Genomic DNA, 23,253 nt, shown 5'->3' on the forward strand with positions numbered 1-23,253 from the left:
CTGATTTACTTCAAGTTGCTCCCTCTCCCCTCTAATTATATATTTTAATATTAGGAAAAAAAAGACTTTGGTTGGCTTTAGAACAATGGGTAATTATTTCTTTTTTTCCCCTTAATCTTTTTTAATTTGTTTATTTTTTAATTTACATCCAAGTTAGTTAGCATATAGTGCAACAATGATTTCAGGAGTAGATTCCTTAATTCCCCTTACCCATTTAGCCCATCCCCACTCCCACAACCCCTCCAGCAACCCTCTGTTTGCTCTCCATGTTTAAGAGTCTCATGTTTTGTCCCCCTCCCTGTTTTTACATTACTTTTGCTTCCCTTCCCCTATGTTCATCTGTTTTGTATCTTAAAGTCCTCATATGAGTGAAGTCATATATTTGCCTTTCTCTGACTAATTTCGCTTAGCATAATACCCTCTCTTTCCATCCATGTAATTACAAATGGCAAGATTTCATTCTTTTTGATTGCCGAGTAATACTCCATTATATATATACACAACATCGTCTTTAACTGGATAATTATTTCTAAGCAATGTGTTTTATTTATTAACCTTAATCTTAACTAGACTATAATTAAGATTAATCTTAACTAGATTATGCCAAATACCATTTGTGGAACTTTTCTTGTTATCACTGTCTGAATACTCATCAAGGATGAGCACCTGCCTAGGGTAGCACATCTACCAAGACACCAAAGTGGGAGAATCCCCAGATAGCATGGGTTGAAACCACGACCTTTAAAGATAGGAGCAAGACAGATCTGTGCAAAAGTCTGAAGTAAATTATACATAGAAGAGCTAGAACTCAGATATTAACAGAAAATTAGATCAAAGTAGGGACATGAATTACTCTATGTGTATCACACTTCTGAAAAAAAGTTCTGTTCGCTCAAATAGGAAATCAGTGAGTTGAGAACTCCAGTATAATCCATATGGATAGTGAAGAAGCAGGTAGGAGACCATCCTTTGAAGGTTAAAAGATAAGGTCTGAGATATCTAAAAACCCTGTTTCTGATCTTGGGTGAGATTCCATGAGACACTGCAATATAGAACAGGCTTCTCTTCACAAAAAAAGAATAATAACAGGCATATGGCTAAAATTAATAATTCAAAGGCATAATGAAGTGAAAATGGATAATGCTAGCAACCAAAATTAGTAATTAGAAACTAAACTTCACAAAATTATCAAATTAAAATTAAAACATGTTTTATCCATCATGTTAGCAAAGACTTTAATTGTTAGATACCCAAAGAAATAGCCTTTTCTTCCTTGTAAACTTATATAAACTTTTTAGAGTGTAAGTTAGCAATATCAATTAAAAATCAAAATATTCTGGGTTTGGAGCCAGAACTTCTGCTTCTAGAAATTAATCTTGAACAAAGAGATGGACCCAAGAGTATTTGTGGCACCATTTTTTTTTTTAGCTTGGAAGCAGCCCAGCTGTTGATCAGTAAAGAAACAATGGAAGGATGGAAGGAAGGAAGGAAGGAAGGAAGGAAGGAAGGAAGGAAGGAAGGAAGGAAGGGAGGGAGGGAGGGAGGGAGGGAGGAAGAAAAGAATATACCTGCTCATCTTCAGATCTTTTTTTTCATTTTTCCTGTCTATTTATAGTCTTTTCTCTCCTCTCTATCTAACTCTGACTCAATTTCCAAGGCCCAGCTGAAAATTCTATCTTTTCTAATAACTTATATGAACCATTCACAGAAACATGCATCTCTCCTTTATTCAAACCATAACAACACTTTGCCTGAATTATCATTTGGGCACCAACAAATATATATCCTGGCCATTATTACCAAACTTTTGTTGATGTGACCTCTCTCAAAACTAATCACCAAGCACCTGGAAGACAGAGTATTGTCTATGTACTTTCCTTAAAGGCCAACACAGTTCCATGTACCTAATCATCATTTGAAATATTAATGAGTTAGATATGGATGAATAAACCCTGGACATTTTCAAGTACATGAAGACATAACCATCTGCAAAAGGAAGCCTCCATTAAGAGCTCTGACATGGAAAATACCTCATTTTAGAAGCTGTCTTTCTTCCACCCTCCCCTTAATCCATCTTTGCAGTAGCTTACACAGGGACCAAAATACAGTCACCGTTTCCTACTGAGTAAGCTGCAAATAAAAGAATGAACACTTCGACCAAGCTATTTTCCTCTGGTAGATGTAATCTCTTCCTACCCTGAGGGACCACAACATTTAATCTGCACTTCTATTAAGACATTTACTATCCACCACTTTGTGTGTTATCCATTGCTGTACTTGGTCTTTGCACCTCTACCAAGCCAACCACCTGCTTCTTCACTCACCTAAGCTATTCTTGGTGCCCACCTTGTGCACAGTCAAGTTATACAAAAAAAAAAAAAAAAGAGAGAGAGAGAGAGAGAGAGAATGGATATATGAATAAGAAAACAGGGGCGCCTGGGTGGCGCAGTCGGTTAAGCGTCCGACTTCAGCCAGGTCACGATCTCGCGGTCCGTGAGTTCGAGCCCCGCGTCAGGCTCTGGGCTGATGGCTCAGAGCCTGGAGCCTGTTTCCGATTCTGTGTCTCCCTCTCTCTCTGCCCCTCCCCCGTTCATACTCTGTCTCTCTCTGTCCCAAAAATAAATAAACGTTGAAAAAAAAAAAAAAGAAAATGAATGGAAGAATAAACAATATATATTCTGCCCCAGTTTCTGACAAAAAAAACCACTTTCTTTCTTTGCTCCTTTCCTCTGCTTCCCTGAGGCTTAGCAATAATTAAAATATAGTTTTACATTCTCATTTGATAACTTAATATTTATTAGTTTTTAGTGTATGAGACACTATGTTATTTGTTGAGAGTATACAAAATATTTTTGAGATAAGGTCCCTAACCTTGGGGAACAATGGGGAAAATGCTATCATTAAGAATGTAATATGCAGTTACTAACATTTTTGAATGGTTAAATTGTACCAGGCACTGTGTTAAGTGTCCTTCAGTTATTATCTCTTTTATTTTACACAAAAATATGAATTATCTGCTGTTATCAGTATCTTGTATTACTCATATTACAGGCAGGGAAACTGAGTATTTAAGAGACTAAGGCACTTCCCCAAGATCACACAACTAGTAAGTGATATAACCTCAACCCCGCCTGTGTTATTTCCAAGCCCACTTTTTAGCCACCATTCTCTAAAAGATGATCTCATTTTTTTTAAAAAGTGCTACATGAACAGTACAGATAGTAAATATACTGAATTTCAGAAGAGGCAGAAATCATAATGGCATATGAAATAGTCCTAAAGTAAATTAACTGAACATTTGGTTCATTATCCACCAAAGGCAGTTTGTGAATGTGCCCTTTTGTTTTTGGTCTGGAAAACATCCCACTGTGGCCACCCTACAGGCTACCAAAAAAAAATGTTTTAATAGAAATAATGATGATAATGAACAATTCATACTGAGCATGACAAGCTTACATGCAAATTCCCTTCTGCGGGTTAAATGAAGACCTATTGATTTTGTATTTTCTCCTTGGCAAAATTCACCATCTGGTAAAGTCTTAGCTCTCAAACCAAAGTAATAAAAAGAAATTATTTTTTATTTCTTTAAGTTATCAATGTGCTATCACCAACTGGCTTACATAATTATCATATTATATTTCTCTCCATTCAGAGTTAAAAGTTTGTAGGTCAACACCACGGCTGCTAAAACTTCCACAATTTATCTAATTATTAGACCATAGTAATAATCTAAAAATACACTTAAACGTATATATAAAATCCTCAAACTTCAATTTCACATCCCTAACTGTAAGAACTGAGAAATCGCTAAAAAAAGCTACATATACAAATAAATCTTTAAAATACACACATGCATTGTAGTGGTTATCGGTTACTTTTGCCCATTCAGTACCCTTAATCTCTTTTTCTGATAACAGCATCCCACTTGCCTTTGAAAAACCATTTTTATACTTAGAAGTTCAATGAGGATGAATCACTCCCTGTGACCCAGGTCTGGAGAATGAAAATGTCACAAATCTTAGCCACAGCAATTAATTTTTGACTGGACACTTTACCTAATCCAGGACAATCAGAGTAAATAAGTGGCAGCCTTTTGTTGGAATTTCCAGGAAATAAATTTTCACTTTATGCTAAGGTGCCTATAATGGCAATAAACACTTTGAGTGGGGATGACCATCTTGCAACTCTAAGGGAAGAGTCTGCCTGAGAATAAAATAAACATGGAAGAACTCAGAACCAAGGCAGAGACAGGTTACTGGTGCCATTAATTAAGCACCTAGATTCAGCCATGCCTAAAGACAGGTACTTTTCAATCTTACAGGACAACTCCCTTTTACCTTAAAGTAATCTGAGACCATTTTTTTTGGTCACTTGCAACCAAAAGTGTCCTGATATATATGTCTGTGATTCCATTTTAACAGGTCAGAGTGGAACTAATTCATATAAGCCATCCACATATTAGCATCTTCAAATTAATTGCATTGAACAACCTGTTTTTATAGAATCCAGGTTTTCTTGGAGTGATCTATACAAGGCATCTAGACTTTCTCCATGCCTTCACATACCTCCACCCCAACAAATCCAGAAAATGACTATTGATTTACATGCTGGCAGGCTCTAGACAGGTAAATTAGATGGTTACTTTTTCTGTTTCAAATTAGCTAAGAAATTGAAACAGCCAAATAGCATTTATTGAGATGAATAATTTTTTTAAATACTTAGGTATCCATGTATTAATAAACTCCCACACATGAAAAGCTGTCAATTATCACAATTATCCTTAATGTGCCATGACATTATTATTCAGCTATAGAAAGTCAATGGTGCGAGGAGCCTGGATTTCAGAACACTACCAAACTATGTGATTTAGAAGCAGAGTAAGTTCCATTTCAGCTAGCAAAAGGCGATTAAGAACTAGAGTTTGCTGAGACATTTTTGGAAAACAGCTGTGTCCTTAGCCTTTCTTTTTCAAAATATTGAGGAAAATAACTTACCTAGAGTTTATATTACAAAATGTTATCACGACCCAAGTCATAAATATAAGATACCCAAAATTCTTTAGGACAAAAAGGTGGTAACCCATTCATCCCCCAATTTATCCTATCTTCCTCCTTTATAATTTCTGCCAACATAGTGGGTTGGAAAAAATGAGAACTAGGCTCCCTGTCAGTAGTGTTAAATGTAGTGCTAAGCCATTTACAAAGAATTAGTCTCAGCGATGGTCTTAGCAGTCAAATAAATTTTATGTATGAAATTCCAGACTTTTTGGTCTGCCAAGTCTTTTATTAACTATTCCAATTATATTAATTATATTATTAATATTATTTCAATATTTCAAGAATCTCTACCAGAAAAACATAAGATTCAAATCAGTCATTTTGGGGTTTTGGCAGCCTCAAAAGTGACCTAAACCAAGTAACTGTTATGGACCGAATTGTGTCCCCCAAAATTTATGGACTGAAATCCTAACCCCCATTATGATAGAATTTGGAGATGGGGCTTTGGGAGGTAACTAGGTTTAGAGGAGGTTATGAAGGTGGGGCCCTCATGATGGGATTAGTGCTCTTATAGAAGAGATACCAGAGACCTTGCTTCCTTTTTCCACCCTGTGAGGACACAGTGATAAGGCTGCCACCCACAAGCCAGGTACTTCATCAGGGAACCAAATCACCTAGCACCTTGATCTTGGACTTTCAGCCTCTAGAAGTGTGAGAAATAAGTTCCTATTGTTTAAGCCATCCAGTCTGTGGCATTTTGTTATGGCAGCTGTCATGGATTAATATAATAACTAAACTAACTAATGGTGAAACTCAACTTTTTGACTTGTTTCTGGGTGTTTCTTTCCACAATATCTTTTCCACAATATCATTTCCACAATATCATTTTCCTTATTTCATTTAAGCCACGTTTGCATGGTATTCATGAGCCTTTTGGGGGAAGACAGGCTCAGAGAAACCAATTTCATTGACTCTGCCCCAGCTGCATATTACAAGAATGCATGCCCATTAATAAATCCACCTGCCAAGTATTTGTTGGGTCTGCAAGGGATATTTCACACATACTACTTTTGGCTCCCTCCCCACCGTTGATGTCCTCTGTCTGCAAAAGCACCTGGAAAGGTACCACATTAAAGACACTGTCGCCAGGGCACCAGTGTGGCAATGTCAATACCCTGCCAAGGAATTCAGTTCCCAAAGTCCCCCAGGATGTGATCCCTGAGGCACCAAAGCAACACAGTGGTTAAAAAAAAAAAAAGGCAGGTGACCAAGAAGTCTAGATGAAATACCATGACAGACAAGATGATAAGGATTTGGTAAGTCAGTACAGAGTTCAGGATGTTGTTCTGCCCCTGCTTGAGTCCTAAATCATCTTTTGACACACACCATATATCAGGAAATTTCCAGAAGAAGAGAAAAGGACGTACTCAAGTAAGGAAGAGGAATTCCTATGACCACGTGCATCTACCCACGTTTACCAACCAGGGTATTAAAATTACAAGTTACCAATTGCCTTATGGATCTGAATAAAAATGAACTTCTGGCTCTTGTGTTTAGCTTTTTTTCTAGTCTTTTGTTCAGATCAAATCATTTTCCCCAAAGACCTGGCTATACCCAGACTTTCTTTCAGTCAATCAATAAATTCTTCATAAATTCTTGCCTGTCTATCCCAGTTATAATTGGGTTTCTAGCACTCTCAACCCAAAGGCTTACTGTTTTATATAGTGCATACAGAAAAAAAAACACCAGAACAATATACACCAAATGTCAACAATTATTATCCCTGGATGATGGGATTATAGAGGATTCTTATTTTACTCATTTTGCTTCTGTGTAATTAACAAATTTTCTAAAATTAACATTAATGTCATTATTATAAGGCAAATAAACCAATTAAGGTATCTTTAATTGCTAACTTGAGGACAGTCATGTCAAATTAGAGCCAAACACTTCTCTACCATACTTGAAACTACAGAATCTCGATTATCTTTCTTAAATGTCCAAAACAAACACAACGTGCCAGCAATGCCTTTATTGCGGCCTACAGATTCCAACAGCCAATTCTGAACCATGTAACAGGACTGGCCATGGTTCTGAAAGCTAGCAGCCATACTTATCTAAAAATAATCCCATGGACACAGAAGAATGGAGATGAGGAGAGGGGCTTCACGCAGGTGGCACGGGAAGGTAAGATGCTTTCTGTACATAGTAACTCACCCATTAATTAAGATGGTAAAGAATATGGCCACCCAGCAACCTCTTCCTAAAAGACCTAAAAGTTCCTAATGCATGTCACAGCTCTCATCTCCATTTTCCTTTAATTTCTTACTCCCTACTCCTCCACTTCTCTTTGCTCTGCCAGAACTGTCCACAATAAGGTTTACATGATGAATCACTCCGCTTAAGAGTGAACACATCAGCAGTTTCTCCAGGTTCAACTCAGAACAATTATCAGCACAATTTATACCCTGAGGTTTCTAAAGTCAGACTCAATTTTCATCAACATTAGGAAATCTTCAAGATTCCCAAAATAAACTCTACAGATTTGCTCAAGTGCAGCTACTTTCTATACAAAGTAGCTAAATTTATTGTTCCAAAATTAGTGTCACAACCACCACGCTAATGCTGCCATTAGAGGCCTCCACAAGCCAAGAAGACATCCTCCCCTCCTGCAGACTGTCTTTCAAAATGCATAAAAGGATAAAGGCACCAAGCTTTAAAGAATCTTCAGAATTTCTGACTTCACCCCTACATTGCCAAAAAATTCTACCCATCTTTCCTGGATAGCAATATTGAGAAAATGTGATTCAAAATAAAATCCCATTTTAAAAGAGGAGAGAGGGGAATGCAGCAATCAAGGAAACATTACATAGGCCCTGGTTCTTTCTAAAGAAAAAATGGTCACATTTCTCACAGATATATCAATGGTCTAAGGATTCTGACAGAACTCTGAACATAATACAGAAATGTCAATAAGATTCTCCAATGAGCGTTTCTGCCTTATACAAGTCTGCTCTAGGCTGAGGATCCAAAATTAGTGGCAGTGAGCCCCAATCTCTCTTAATTACATTCTCAGTGAAGAACAAAATGATTTAACAGGTCCTCCAACACTATCCACTTGACATTTATAGTTTTAGTGTTCTCAGACAACATAATTCTTCATTTACCTTGTTTTATCTGCCCGAAAGACTGCATTAGGAAAGCCAACCAGCAACACATACGTCCATTAGCCAGCAATGACCTCAAAACTACACCAGAATCTAGAAGCCTACTTGTAAAACTTGAGTTCAACTACTTCAAAAATGGCACAGGAATAACAAGAGCCTAATGAACATAAACAACTAAGTTTTCATGCTATTTCATTAAGTACTTTTCCAAAATATCAACAGGCATTTGCTAAATCCATTTTCAGTAAATAATAAAATGGAATCAGATTAGTTTCTAGAACTGTATTTTAGAATAGAGGAACATCATTTGTTAGATCAGTGAACTTCCTTTTCAACTACCCACAGAGCTAAACCACACAAAGCTGATGACCAACACAGATCAGAGTGTGTATGTGGGCTGGTTAGGGTCTCTGATTTCCTCTGAAGGTGTGCTATGAACAATCTCCGTACTTCACAGAGTAATATCAATAAAAGTAAGGGAATCACCCTCTTCAATGCAATTTATAGTTGAAGTTTTACTATAATTTTCCCATCCAACATTTCTTTATCCTTTATTAAAAAAACACCTGTGCATAACACTTTGAGTCATCTAAAGATAACCTCGGTTCATCAGGGAAGTAAATGAGAGCCACTTCAAAAGAGATTCATTATTAACAGCTTCCTGTTCAGAAAGGACAGGCAAAGAACTTTGTCACTTCTAAAGCTTATGGTGGACTGTGTAAGGTATAGCTATTCCTTAACTGGGTGTAGAATTTCCAATCAATTAAATATCAATCATAAAACTTAAGAGTTCCTTTGCCTTCCCAGACAACTCTTGCTTTAGATCAATCACAAATTAGTTTAATCTGGTTTAGAAATAACATTTGTCAATTTATCACACTCTTTAAGAACTATATAAGCTGAAATCTGTCTTTCCTAGAACTCTGCTTATAAAATGCTTTAGTATCCTTCTAAAGCAGAGATTAGACATTCATCTGAAAACTGTCCAAATCCCTCTGCTGCCTTCCTTATGTGGGAAAAAGCTGCTAGCAAGTGGGGATCATTGGGATTTGGTTATGAAGAATGAGACAGGAAACTTCTAGTAAGGTAATAGAAGGTACTCTGGGCCTGAAAGGCAAGAAAAGCCAAAATCCATAAGAGAAAGCCAAAGTACACATGCCAAAGCCACCAAATATAAACAGCAAACCTAAAGGGACCAGAAGGAAGAATCATGGTCAAGTTACCAAGTCAGTAGGATCTAAAGGTCAAGGCAAATATTAAATATAAATACTAAAGTTGTCTAATAATGTGAAAATGAACTTAAGAAGTACTGTTGTTTGGGGGCATGATGGGGAAGTGTTCTCAATAAATTTTAGGAAGGATTCTTATCAATAAGATTCTAAAGACCCTCTAAGCCTTGCTGATATGTTGGCAAAATTCCCTCAAGTGATCAGTAAAGTGTCTGTAGCAGCTGGTTCTCAAAACTTCAGGGGAAATGGATCTTTATAGCTTAGAGAGCATTCATTGATCAGATGGGGTTCTGTACACGCTCTCCTGTCTAGTGATATCACAGGAATTTACTTCTTGAGACAACATGACCCTAAATAAACAGTAATCATGGATGGAGTCATGTTTCATCATGAGTGATTCAATTCTGGAATCAGAATTGTAAGACCTAGATTCTGTGCTCAGCTCGAATTCCATCTGATCAAATCCCCCTTTGCCCTCTGACAGCTTTCCCATCTGGCTGACAAATAATAACAACCGGAAGACTGAAGAGATTACAAGACACATCCATGGATAGTGGAACTGAATTTTGCTCTTCTGCTTTACAAAAATACTCGGAAATACAAGACAGTGCCATTATATTAAATGATCTGCTAATGTACTATTCATTCCGTCACTTTTGATCTCATCTTTCCTTTGAGAAACAGAACAACAAATTTTCAAATGCAAAGATTGAAAAAGCTGAACTTGGCATTTTTGGAGGGATAATCCTTAGCAATAGTCTTACCCTTTGTTTCCCCTATTATTTAGTCAAAGATTTAGTCAAAGTACTAACTAGGAATATTTAGATACTGGCCACATAAAGGAGCTGTAAAATGAATGGACATGTTTACTCTTCCTTTTTCAATGAATTTATTATCAACTATGGAACAAAAATAAACCTCAGTGACAGTGACCTAAAGTTGGTAAAGGCACATAACCAACTCCAAAGATGGGAGTAAGCACGAAGCATTTAAGATGATTAAAAAGCTGAGACCTGGTAGTTGTTGGGGCACCTGGGTGGCTCAGCCAATTAAGCATCTGACTTCAGCTCAGCTCAGATCATTATCTCAAGGTCCATGAGGTCGAGCCCCATGTCGGGCTCTGTGCTAACAACTCAGAGCCTGGAGCCTGCTTCAGATTCTGCGTCTCCCTCACTCTCTGCCCCTCCCCCACTCAACGCTCTGTCTCTCATTCTCTGTAAAATAACAAACATAAAATTAAAAACAAAAAAAGCTGAGACTTCACTGAAAGAAGAAAAAAGCATGTGAATAAGGAGGGGGATTTCCAAAGACAGAAAGGGAAAGGTATGCATGATGGCTCACAGATAAAAAGAACATGCAGTGAAAAGAACTACGCTAAGTACAAGGGTGACTTACTATGATGAATGTGAGAATTTTATATAGAGCACAAGTCATACTGACAATCATTTACTTTGTCTCTTCAATAGTGTCTGTCTTCAAAACAAATACACAATCAGCAACCCAAGAGATACTCAATAAATATTTAACAATATTGGTTATCTCTGAGCTGCATGCAAAATACATACACATTACACCCTAAAATATGCTCACCCAGTGTCTACTCTTGCCTAAGACAGATTTTAGGAAGTGTGATTCTCTATTACAGTAGAACAAAATTCATCTTAAAATAAAATGTGTAAATCAGTCCTTAACCATGCTTCTAAAAAGAGTCTTAATTTTTCAAAATAAGAACCCAAATATTTTTACAGATTCCATTGTTGGTTTACATAAAAATAAATTATAGTTATTAAATAAACTCTGAACTTCTGCCTTGTATACTCAAAAAAGAAAATGAAAAAGAAAACTGGCCAATGCCCAGTTCTTATAACGTTATATTCATCTAATCCTACTTTAAAACACACCCAAAAATGCCACCAAATAGTTATTTGTAATCTCAGCTAAATAAATACCTTAAAAAGAATTCTAAAACTCAATTCCTAATTATTTTTTTCCTGGCCACTAATATAAAATAGGCCCAAGGCAATGGAGTGGCTCAGTTGGTTAAGCATCCAACTCTTGATCTCCTCTCAGGTCATGATCTCGTGGTTTGTGAGTTCGAGCCCCAAGTCAGGCTCTGCCCTGACAGGGAGGAGCCTGCTTGGGATTCTTTCACTCTCCTTCTCTCTCTCTCTCTGCCCCCCACCCTGCTCGTGCTCTCTCTCTCTCAAAATAAATAAATAAACTTAAAAAAAAATAGGCCTGAACATTAAAAATTGGATTCTTTAGACATTAAATATTCTTCTACAGAGTGGTTCATCTGAGTCATATAGATGGCTATGTCCAAGGATTCACTTCAGAAACATCAACTACAATCAATATATTTCTGAAATGTTTGTATGGTATGTCCCACCATGAATAACAGTGGGTTAATTTGCCTCTGAAATTAGAATGTGCTGAGTTGAGTCAAAAAAAAATGTGTCCTTTCACATGCTGAAATCAAGTTCACTCCATAAATGAGTTTCTTTCCTATCCTGAATCTTGTCCTATTTTCAATGATCAAAGACTTTGAGAACAATCGCTTGGCTTACAATCTTATTTGGGATATAATCACATGTAAGCAAACTGGGCTGCACAACCCCCTGCAGACTCTTCTTCCAAAGCTTAAACTGCTATCATCCATTATCACAGTATTTCATTATTCTGTCAACTGACCGCCACCTGCAAGTTTCTTCAAAAGTTAGTTACTAATATGGGATTTACTGAGAAGTCTTCAGCTTGCTTTCTATTTTTTGTGGCCAAGCAGTTTAAACTGTAATATTTGCATTAGTTAGGGCACTTGATCGGAAATACTACTTAATGAGGACATCCATCAGTAAACAGCACCTACTGGGAACATATATTATCTCTTCTAAGAAATACTTCTAGGGGCGCCTGGGTGGTTCAGTCATTTGAGTGTCCAACTCTTGATTTAGGCTCAGGCCACAATCCCAGGCTCAGGGGATCAACCACCAAGTAGGGTTCCACGCTGACACTTAAGATTCTCTCTCTCTCTCTCTCTCTCTCTCTCTCTCTCTGACCCTCTCCCTCACTCATGCTCTCTCTTTCTCCCTCAATAAGAAAGGAAGGAAGGAAGGAAGGAAGGAAGGAAGGAAGGAAGGAAGGAAGGAAGGAAGGAGCAAAGAAAGAAGGAAGCAAAGAAAGAAAGAAGCAAAGAAAGAAAGAAAGAAAGAGAGAGAGAAAGAGAGAGAGAAAGAAAGAAAGAAAGAAAGAAAGAAAGAAAGAAAGAAAGAAAGAAAGAAAGAAAACACTTTCTATACACTCCTATACACTCCATATACTCCTATAACCTAAGGATTATTATGTCTATATTCAAATGAAATACATTCTAGGAAGTTACATATATTACCCAAAGTACAAATATAGTAATTGGGGGATCTAGACTTAAAATGTAGGTATAGATTTGGCTGACCCTAAAGTCCACACTCTTTTTACTATAGCATGCCTCCCCACTTCAAATTCTATTTCTACTGCATTTTAAAACACAGGGCACCCTTCACAGCCCATGCTCCATATCTCAAAAACATATCTGGTCATTTGAACTCCTTGAAAGTGAGTGATGTTAAAATCTTGATAACAACCTTTATTTTTCTTTTCTGTAAAGTAACCAAGCACTATACACACACACACACACACACACACACACACACACACACACACATATATGCATATATATGTTTAATGTTTATTTCTTATTAAGAGACAGAGAGCGTGGGCAGAGAGAGAAGGAGACACAGAATCGGAAGCAGACTCCAGGCTCTGACCTGTCAGCACAGAGCCCGACACGGCGCTCGAACTCACTAACCGCAAGATCATGACCTGAGCTGAAGTCGTACGCTTAACCGACTGAGCCACCCAGGCACCCTACCAAGCACTCTATATTACCAAATGCCTTCCAATGAGTGTTAAAATGTTCCTACATTAAGCTTGGGATGGAGCTATTATTCCTTTACTTTTCAACAAGCCATCCATTCTATTTCTTTTAATTTATTTTCCTCTGATTCTAAATGGCTTTAAGAGCTGTCTAAATCCATTCCAGAGCTCAAACAACTTTGCCTATAAACTTGTCAGTTTTAACTTTGGAAGTTACAGATCTGTTTAAGAGTCAGATGAACTGCAGACAAACACAAGCAGAGTTTTGTGTAAAATGAGTTTTGTGGCAACTGCTTTGGAAAAGTATTTTCTTCGAGCTCATCAAACAACTTTCAAGACATATTTAAAAAAAAAACAACAACAACATTCATGGGGGCGCCTGGGTGGCTCAGTTGGTTAAGTGTCCGACTTCAGATCAGGTCGTGATCTCGCATTTCATGAGTTCAAGCCCTGCATTGGACTCTGTGCTGACAGCTCAGAGCCTGGAGCCTGCTTCCGATTCTGTGTCTCCCTCTCTCTCTGCCCCTACCCTGCTCGCGCTCTGTCTCATTCTGTCTATAAAAAATAAATGAATGTAAAAAAAATGTTTTGAAGAAAAACATTCATTCCAGGAATAAAACTACCCTAGGGTTTGCATGGGCCTAAGTTTGAATGATGGGTGTACACTGAAAAATAAGAATAAAATCAACTAAGAGTGCATACACACGACCTCAAAAAATCTTAGAAGTTAAAAAAGAAGTATCCCATAAAAACTGGCTAAGGAACATAACAATTTTAAGACTGTCAAGGGTCAATAAATGCTTAGAATAATTCAGGACATTAGCTGAAAAAATACCTTTCCACTTTACAGCCCTGTTTAGAGAGCTTTAAAAACACATGTGACTTGTGTTTTAAAATGGCCTATACCACCATGGTGACCAGCTGACCACTTTGCTTTATGGGTCCATTTCCCTAATCTCTGCCATGGTAAAATATGTCAAACAGATGTTTATAGGCACATCTCTTAGCAACATATTTGGTTCCTATTGAAAACATTTGCAGATCTACATTACAAATGCTTGCAGAGTTATTTGCTAAGGTCCAGAAAGGTTCAGAGGGAGGATTTTCTTCTTTACTTCAAGTGCAGCCACTCTGTTTCAGAAGTAAGGCTGTTGGAGAATAAATTGAAGCCCAGTAGATGACATTCTGTCAAAACAATCTGCAAACATTTATTTTGTTGCCACAGTTCAACTGAAACCAGTTCCTACTGAGATACTGACACTGCTATAACGTTGATTCATGCTTTTGTGGCTTCAAAAATTAATAACCGTAACTTTTGTTTTTTAAATGCTCAGGAATTGCCAGCAGTATGCTACCTCCAACTGGCTCTAAATAAAGCAGTTCATGATTTGACTTGTTGTCAAAAACAGGAAAGTATCTCTCTCCAAAGCTTTGGTTCCAAACTAGTTTCTCATGCAACAAAGTAAAGCTAGAGACTGTACTTCTGCCCTTTATGCTCAAGAAGCGGGTGAGAGAGAACTTCAGAATCCTCAATGATGAAGTCAAAAATTAAGACTTTCAAGGACTTTGTCATCAAATGTACTCCTGAAGTTTAAAATGCCTATGCTACGGTCATTAAATCTTTCAAGATACAAACCAACCTTTAGTCTAATGTGCGTGTTCTTCAAAACTTTAACCAGAGGGGAGAGATGAGACATCCCCCCAGCCTCAAAATGTCTCTGTAAGTCTCCATGCTGTCTTTAAAGACTCTCATGGATTTCACATTTAAAAATAATACTTCTGTTGGTTTTATTATAAAAATATTTCTTTGCAAAAATTCAAGCAACAGTGATGTTTCAGGTAAATATCACATGTTTATCCTGCACTTCACACCACCCAACCCTGGGAGCACCTGGCGCCCAGTCTCAGAAGGAAGTCTTCTCTGCCTCTATTAAAGGTCTAAGTCATTGCCGGCAGTCAGCTCTGCAATGGCTTGACACGTGACAATGACCTAACTGACAAACCATAGTCATAACCAAACTAATCATGATAAAGTAACATAATGACATTCAATATCTCTTATCTATTTTTGTTTTCCCAGGAAACCCGGCTCAAGCCAAAGTCCTTAAACAGTTCAACTTCTCGGCCTTGGTGAGGTGTGAACTATTAACACAGTGATTTGTGACAGGCCAGCTCTGCCTAAATCTATGGTACTTACACAACTCTTAAGTTTGATGCTACTGAATGCAGAATACAGAGAAAAACAAAGAATTCCTTAGGAAAGGGAGGAACCTAAAAAGTCAGCCAAATTTCCAGTCTCTCAAGATTTAGATAGTCATTGTTTGGCTTGATAATTTTATAAATTCAAAAAAAATCAAACCCATTATTATTCAATATATTAGGCTTATCCATTCTCCCTTCAGTAGCATAACTAAGGGTTGACTAAGAATATGCAAAGTACCTGCAGTCTGTGATCCTATCAGGCTATTGGTTCATTCACAAATTTGTAATAGGTATCTATGATGTGCACACACTAGAGTGCTCTGTGTGGGCTCATATCCCGAAATGGAAAAACCCGCATGTAAACAGATAATTATATTAATTGTGTTAAGTGCTTTTGATTTATTCATTCATCTCAAAAACACTTACTAAGCACCTACTGTGTACTGAGCCCCTACTAGGCACTATGCTAGGGGCTATAACAGATGTTATAGGGGCTATAATGTTGTTTTCTTCCTTAAAGCACTCTGAGAGTCTACAGTTCAATGTGGCTGGAACACAAAGCATGAGAAGAGAGAGGAGACTATAAAAATAGGTATGAGATAAATTGTGAATGGCCCTATATGCTTTGATAAGGCGTTTAGACTGTATCCTATAGTACCAATAGGGAAGTGTTGAAAGCCTCAAGCAGGAAGTGGCAAGACCAGATGTGTATTATAGAAAGCTGTTTAGAGCAATGTCATAGTCGATGGAGTGAAGGAGGGAGGGTATTCAGCAGTTCTTACCACAATGAAGACATTTTTAAAGTTGTGATTAGTAGTCATAAAACCTACTCAAGTTGACTGCTCTTGGCAGCTCAGTATCTTTGTTTTCTTGGCCGCACACACCTTGAGAATGTAGCTTCCTGCCGTTCATCTCCTACCATCTGTGGTAAGGCTACTTCCCTCAAAAGCGTACTCAGCATTTCTTTTGCAAATCTGTTCACAAATGCACTGCTTTCACTTATTAGACAACATCTGATCAGATTACCTTATTTTCATCTATACTCTTTGCTCTCCTAAAAAATTGTGGCAAATCTAGGTATATAGCATTTCCTGCTACAGCCTAGTATACAACGGTATTACTTCTGATGGTGATGGTTTAGGAAGGCAATCCAAAACTCAGACTTCCATTTTCTTAGCTACTTTCATTCTACATTCACCACCGTTAACCCTTGATAGTCAGTTACAGTGAAGTATCTTTAAGTGATTTTTCAGATTCTCGAAGGCGATATTTAAAGCAGGCTTTTAGCTAGACAACATCTGAGTTGTGCTCTCCAGTCTTGATCATCAGATTCATCTGAGGTCATTAAAAATACAGATTACCAGGTTCCCGAGTAGATCTGAGGTAAGAGGGGTGACTCAGGAATCTCTTTTTAGGAAAAGTCCTCAGTGAGGTTAAGAATTAAGCTGGTTTGGTAAAACCCTAGATGGAAGCTACCCTAATGATTTCCTTATCATTAAAGCAGCATTAAGCACATATTTTTCTCTTAAATACTTTAATGAAACTTAGGCAATCACTTTAAGTAATTGCCACCCATTTAATGTTTACTGAAACAGTTTACAACTAATTCACATGCCATTTTCTAAATGCTTAAGGCTTACTTGGCTTTCCTGCTGTGCATTAAGCAGTTTGTTAACCATTAATAAAGAGCGAAGAAAAATCCGAACCTGGAGGTCATTTTAACAGTAAAAGGGGCCGCCAAGAAGCATGATTTGTGATTAGCAAAATACATGTGAGTTCCTTGTGGCATTAACCAGAAACTTATGATCAGTGCTTTAAAGCAAGAACAGGCCATGAATACGCAACCTGTTTCTTAAAATAAGTCACCTTCTCTTTTTGTCCTCTGTCAGTCAGAGAATATACAGGAAAATACTATTTTTGCATTTAACAGGAGTATCTGTGAGGCAGCATTATTGATAAATAAACTCAGGATAAACATATATGTAAATGAAAAATAAAAATTCCTAATATCTAATAAGTGATTACTGTTCCTTAAATGTAGTCTTCTTTCTAAGTTCTTTGCATTTAATTTTTTTCCATGTAATAATTCTAGGTACCATAATCATCTAGATTTTATAGATGAGGAAATTGAGGCAATGAGAAGTAACCCTTCCAAGGTCAAACGGTCAATAGGTGGCAGAGATGGGAACTGAAACCAGGAAGTCTGACTTCAGGGCATCTGCTTTTAACCACCCTGGTGCACCGACGCTAAGGAAATTACAGGCCTGAACTGTGTTTGACAGAGGTAGAGGAACTATGACAAAAACACTGGAAGGAATGGATCTTCAGAACAAGCCAGGCTTGCAACTGAGCATCCAATTCACTACTGAGGGCCCACCACATGGTACGCGCCACACTCCATGCTTTGGGAAATACTAATACAAAGATGAATAACACATGGTCCCTTCTCATCTTTACTGCTTTTCCATTGCCATCTCTTTCATAAACCTCTCCCTGACTCCAGAGAGATTTAATCAGCGTCTTCTGTAAGTACCCATAGGACTTTGTGTATGTCTCTCAAGCACTATTACATCGCTTTTCACACTGCAGGATAATGAAGTCTTGATATGTCTGCCTCTTCTTCCAGTAGGTTGTAAATTCCATGGAACTTTCTGTGAACAGGGAGCAAGCCTCAGTTCCTTGTCCCATACCTAGATTCTAGTGCAGTATGCCTTGGCACACTGCTATCTCTCAACAGATGTTTGATAAATGAACAATTGAAATACAGAGGGAGGAACGCAGAAGTGAAATAACTTGCTCTATAACTCACAGTACACTTGTGGCACAGATGAGAAAACAGTCTGTATATCCCAGCCTTACCTAGTCAAAAGTTTGAATATACTATGTGCAAGACACTAGTCTCCTCTTTTGCTAAAACTCCATGACTTAACATTTTATCATATATTATGAAACATAAAATTTTGTTCACATTTCATCTTTATGCTTCATCTCTCATTTAACATAGTAAATCATTATAAGCAGGGGCCACTGCATACCTCAACTTCTGTTGTCAGACCATGCCCAAGGCATGCATACCTGCAATTTCATTTTCAGAAGAGTCCGCTGAAGAAGCCCATTCTAAAACTGAAGTTTCAGAGAGGTCAAGTCACATGGCCAAGGTTACACAGGTAGTAAGAGACACACTGAGACTTAACTCTAACTCTAAATCCCATATTAGTAACCACTGTACTATTTTTGTGCTCTCAAAGATCCAAATATCAGCTCCACCTTTAACTAGAATGTGACCTTGAAGAAAGTATTTAACATTTCCGAGACTCATTTTTTTTCTGGCTTTATTAGATAGAATTAACATATAAGATTGTGTTAAGTTCAAAGTTTAAAATATGATCATTTAATACCAGTATATACTGTGAAATAATTATCACAATTAGGTTAGTTAACACCTCTATCACCTCACATAATTACCGTGTGTGTGTGTGTGTGTGTGTGTGTACACGTGTTTGTGTGTGTGGTGAGAACATTTAAGATTTACTCTTTTAGAAACTTTCAAGTATATAATACAGTATTATTAACTATAGTCACCCTGCTGTACATCAGATCCCCAGAATTTATTCATCCTCTTATAACTGGAAGTTTGTACCCTTTGACCAACATCTCCTCATGTCCCCCACCTCCCAGTCCCTAATAACCACCATTCTACTCTCCATAACTTGATAAGCCTCATTTTTATCATCTGCGAGGTTGATACAGAACTTAGAAGAATGATATAAGGATTAAATGAGATAATAAATATAATCTGTCAGTCACATAGTAGGTATTCAATCAATATGTATTGATTGGCCCATTGACTAATAATCAGATTTTGTTCAGCAATTCAACACATTTGTTAACAATCCATGTAGATAATAGAACTCCTCTGAAATGCTGTGTTATAAAGCAACTCTGTTGGAATCTCTCTCCAACTAAGGAGTTCCAAGTGTTCCACAAAATTAAAAGTATAAACAAAAGTAAGATTCCACAGTGAACAGAGACACCTATAGATTAACATTCTTCTAGGAACCCTTTTTGCTATCCCTATTTAAAGAGTAGGGATTCTAAAAAAATTTTTTTAACGTTTATTTATTTTTGAGACAGAGAGAGACAGAGCATGAATGGGGGAGGGTCAGAGAGAGGGAGACACAGAATCTGAAACAGGCTCCAGGCTCTGAGCTGTCAGCACAGAGCCCGACGCGGGGCTTGAACTCACGGACCGCGAGATCATGACCTGAGCCGAAGTTGGCGGCTTAACCGACTGAGCCACCCAGGCGCCCCTAAAGAGTAGGGATTCTAAAGTACAAACTTAGGGGCACCTGGGTGGCTCAGTCAGTTAGGTGTCCGACTTCAGCTCAAGTCATGATCTCAAGGTTTGTGGGCTCGAGCCCGACATCAGGCTCTGTGCTGACAACTCAGAGGCAGGAACCTGCTTCAGATTCTGTGTCTCCCTCTCTCTCTGCCCCTCCCCCACTCCTTCTCTCTCTTGCTTTCAAAAAAAAATAAACATAAATAAACAAACAAACAAATAAACTACAAGCTTAAAAAACATGCCCAAATTCAACTCAGTAACTGGGGAATCTGGAACCAGAATCTAGTTTCATGTTGTACTCATTTATTCACAGCTGCCTTGCTTCCATATTAAGGTGTGGCTCTTTTTCTAAAGGCAGTTCCAAACTGAAACAGAGTTCCTACCCAGCAGAGGAAGGATCCAGAAGACCTAATTTCAGATTCAGGCTCTGCCACATACCAGCTCTATGAATCAGGCCAAAGTTTCCTCATCGATGGAATAGGGTTGAAACTGCTTTCTCACAGGACTGCTAAGGATCCAATGAGACAATGCATAGGAATGAGCCTAGCATAGAGCCAAGAATATAACAGGTACTCAATAGATGTTGATGAATCTGGAGATCACAAGATGCAGCAAAGCAAAGTGTTGTTGCCCGTTTTCTTGCAAGCATTCAAATACAGTGAGGAAGGAAGGAAGGAAGGAAGGAAGGAAGGAAGGAAGGAAGGAAGGAAGGAAGGAAGGAAGGAAGGAAGGAAGGAAGGAAGGAAGTGATATAAGGAGGGAAGGAGGGAGAAAGAGAGGGGATGGATAGGAAAGGAATGTAGAAAAAGAAGGGGGAGGGAAAATAAGAAAAGGAAATTAAAACATCCATCTTGGATGTTATCACAATTATGTTATGTAAAGAGCAAGGAAGCTTCAAAGTCACACACAGTCTTACGATTTTGATCCTGGATTACAAGGGTAAACAATGGCCTCCTGTTTTATTCTTTCTGCTAATAGTAACAGAAATTGTGATTCCTAATCAAAAAATCAAAAAGTGAAATGGGATGGAACATAAATAGATACTTTTCATCCATATGTACTAGAAGAGTCATTTTTCAAGCAATGGTCCATGGGGAAGACACCAGGAGACAAAAAGCATGTTGAGGTATGAGCAACAAAGTCACCTGCAAATATTCTGACAGAGCAACAGAGACTTGTCTGCTGTGAACCAGACCTCACAATCGTGCAGGTGCCATTTGAGCTAAATTTTACCATAAACAACAGACCTGCATTCCTCTACTCCCAAAGAAGCATTTTATGAATAACCAATCTACTGTCCTCCTACCTCATCTTAGCATTTCTCTCTCTTCCCTTCTGCTCATTCCTCAGATTTACACCTGTAAGGTGCCTCAAGTTCCCGAGATGCATGACTCAAGATCACTACCACGTTCATAGAAGAGACCAAAATCAAAGCAGAGGAAAATAAGATCTGATGGAAATTATTTTCAAGAGGGAAAAAGATGGGCACAGCTTGATTGTTATACTTTTCTTTTTGGCAGATGGTAAATCTCATTTATAATAAGAATGTATTGTGAACACCAGAAAAATGATTACTACAAAAAGTGAAAAGTTTAAGGGAACATGATAGAAGTAGAAAAACAATCTAAAATTCATTTACCAAAATCTATGTTTGGGTAGAGTATATGATGTTTTGCGCAACCAAAATGCCCTCTTTAGGCCTAACACAGCACCATCTTTCTTTCCCATAAGGCTGCAAACTCCCAATCTTAGTGTTACCTATGGGTCTTACAGTGAAGGACTGGGCGCCATCACCACGAAAGGTCACCATTGAAATACATGTGTCCAGCCTAAAAACAGGCTGCTGAAAACTATGCATTTGAGACAGACTGCCTGCCTTCCAGAACTTCAGCATACCTGGATGTGGAAAAACAACCAACCAAGAGCCAACAATGCATGTAGTACACTTAAAAGAGAATGAGCTACAGGCAATTCAGTTAGATTAAGACCCACAGGCCCATTTTCACACATTCCTTTTGCCACAAAGGTGGCTGTTTTCTGGCCATATTGATAAGGAATATCTGTTACCTTCATACTCTGTGGAAGGAATGAATCAAACAATAATTGCGGTCACAGAGAAAAGTCACGGAGTCACAGAATTTTAGATCAGGAAGGGACCTTAGAAAATATACAGAAATAGCTTTTTTACAAACAAGAAACCAGAGGTTCAAAGACATTAAAGGAAATGTCCATGTTCAGCAAGCCATTAGCAGAGCCAAGAATTTTTTTTTTTAATTCATTTTTATCAGCACACTGTTCTCTTTACCACTACAACACGCTTTATCAATAACCTGGTTGTTCTGGAAGTTTTAAGATATTTCCTTTGCTAAGCCTGGCTGGGGGGAAAAAATCACCACTACACTATTTCCAGGCTCACAACACTAAATACACAGCTTCAAATTCAAATATGTGTCTCTTTCCCATGTCCACGATAATCAATATCATTCCTATCTCAAAGCAGAAATAAATAGCATCATTCTAAGCTCTACCATCTTTTGCAATAAAACAAAGCACCAAACACCAAATACAGAAAATAAAACTGGGAATGTGTCAGACTTCATAGTAAGTGTTATTCATTTCCTCAGCACCTGTGTCCAAATGCCTAATTTCCTATGACCTAGACAACAGCCAAGCTTGTCAGTGCCAGTTGGCTGATCACATATCCTTCCCACTTTTCTGCCTCACAGAGAGCAAAAATGAATCTCTTAACTTGGCTAATTCGATAATTCATTCAAACCCAGAATAAAACTTTTCTTGGGAAATATAAATGATAGCCCCATTATGAACATTTAGTTGTGTGACATGTTTTGCTTCAAAAAGATGTTATAAGAATAAACATAATAGCTAAACTAAGAAAGAAAATTAGGATTTCACTGAGGTTAAACCCCAGAACACATTTTCATCAGAAAAGTTAAGAGTTTCTAATGAAAACAACAAATAAATAGAAGATGAAGCCAAAGAATGAAATGAAACTGGCCCCTCACCTCCAAGGCTGGATAGATGAAAACCAAGTCTCAAATGAAAATCAGAAGCCCTTCCATAAACTGGGAAACACAGAACCTACCCATACCTAAACCTGAACTATTTCCTGTTGACATGTTCTAACCTGAAGATGGCCCCAGTGTCCAACTGAGGAAACACATTTTCCAGGATGTGAAACTCATCTTAGGAAATACTGAATACTGAATTTTCTCTCCTATACTGTTTGCTGTGTAAAAACAAAAACAAAAAAAAAACAAAACAAAAAAACCAAAGAGCTAGATAATCTCTGATAAGTGTACTATACATTTGACCATATTTGTGCATTTGGGGACTCATAAAAAATGCTGTTTTAAAAGTTGACAAATGCTACTCTTTAAGCATCAATG

At 37.8% G+C, this 23,253-nt stretch overlaps 1 protein-coding gene across 4 annotated transcripts in view; it reads right to left on the bottom strand.

Moving 5' to 3' along the window:
• SLC4A4 (solute carrier family 4 member 4) overlaps positions 1–23,253 on the bottom strand; it is a 353,101-nt gene that overhangs the window by 221,427 nt on the left and 108,421 nt on the right. The gene's annotated exons all lie outside the window — the stretch shown is intronic.

This window comes from Acinonyx jubatus, chromosome B1 (assembly GCF_027475565.1).
Source record: "Acinonyx jubatus isolate Ajub_Pintada_27869175 chromosome B1, VMU_Ajub_asm_v1.0, whole genome shotgun sequence".
Lineage (NCBI taxonomy): Eukaryota > Metazoa > Chordata > Mammalia > Carnivora > Felidae > Acinonyx > Acinonyx jubatus.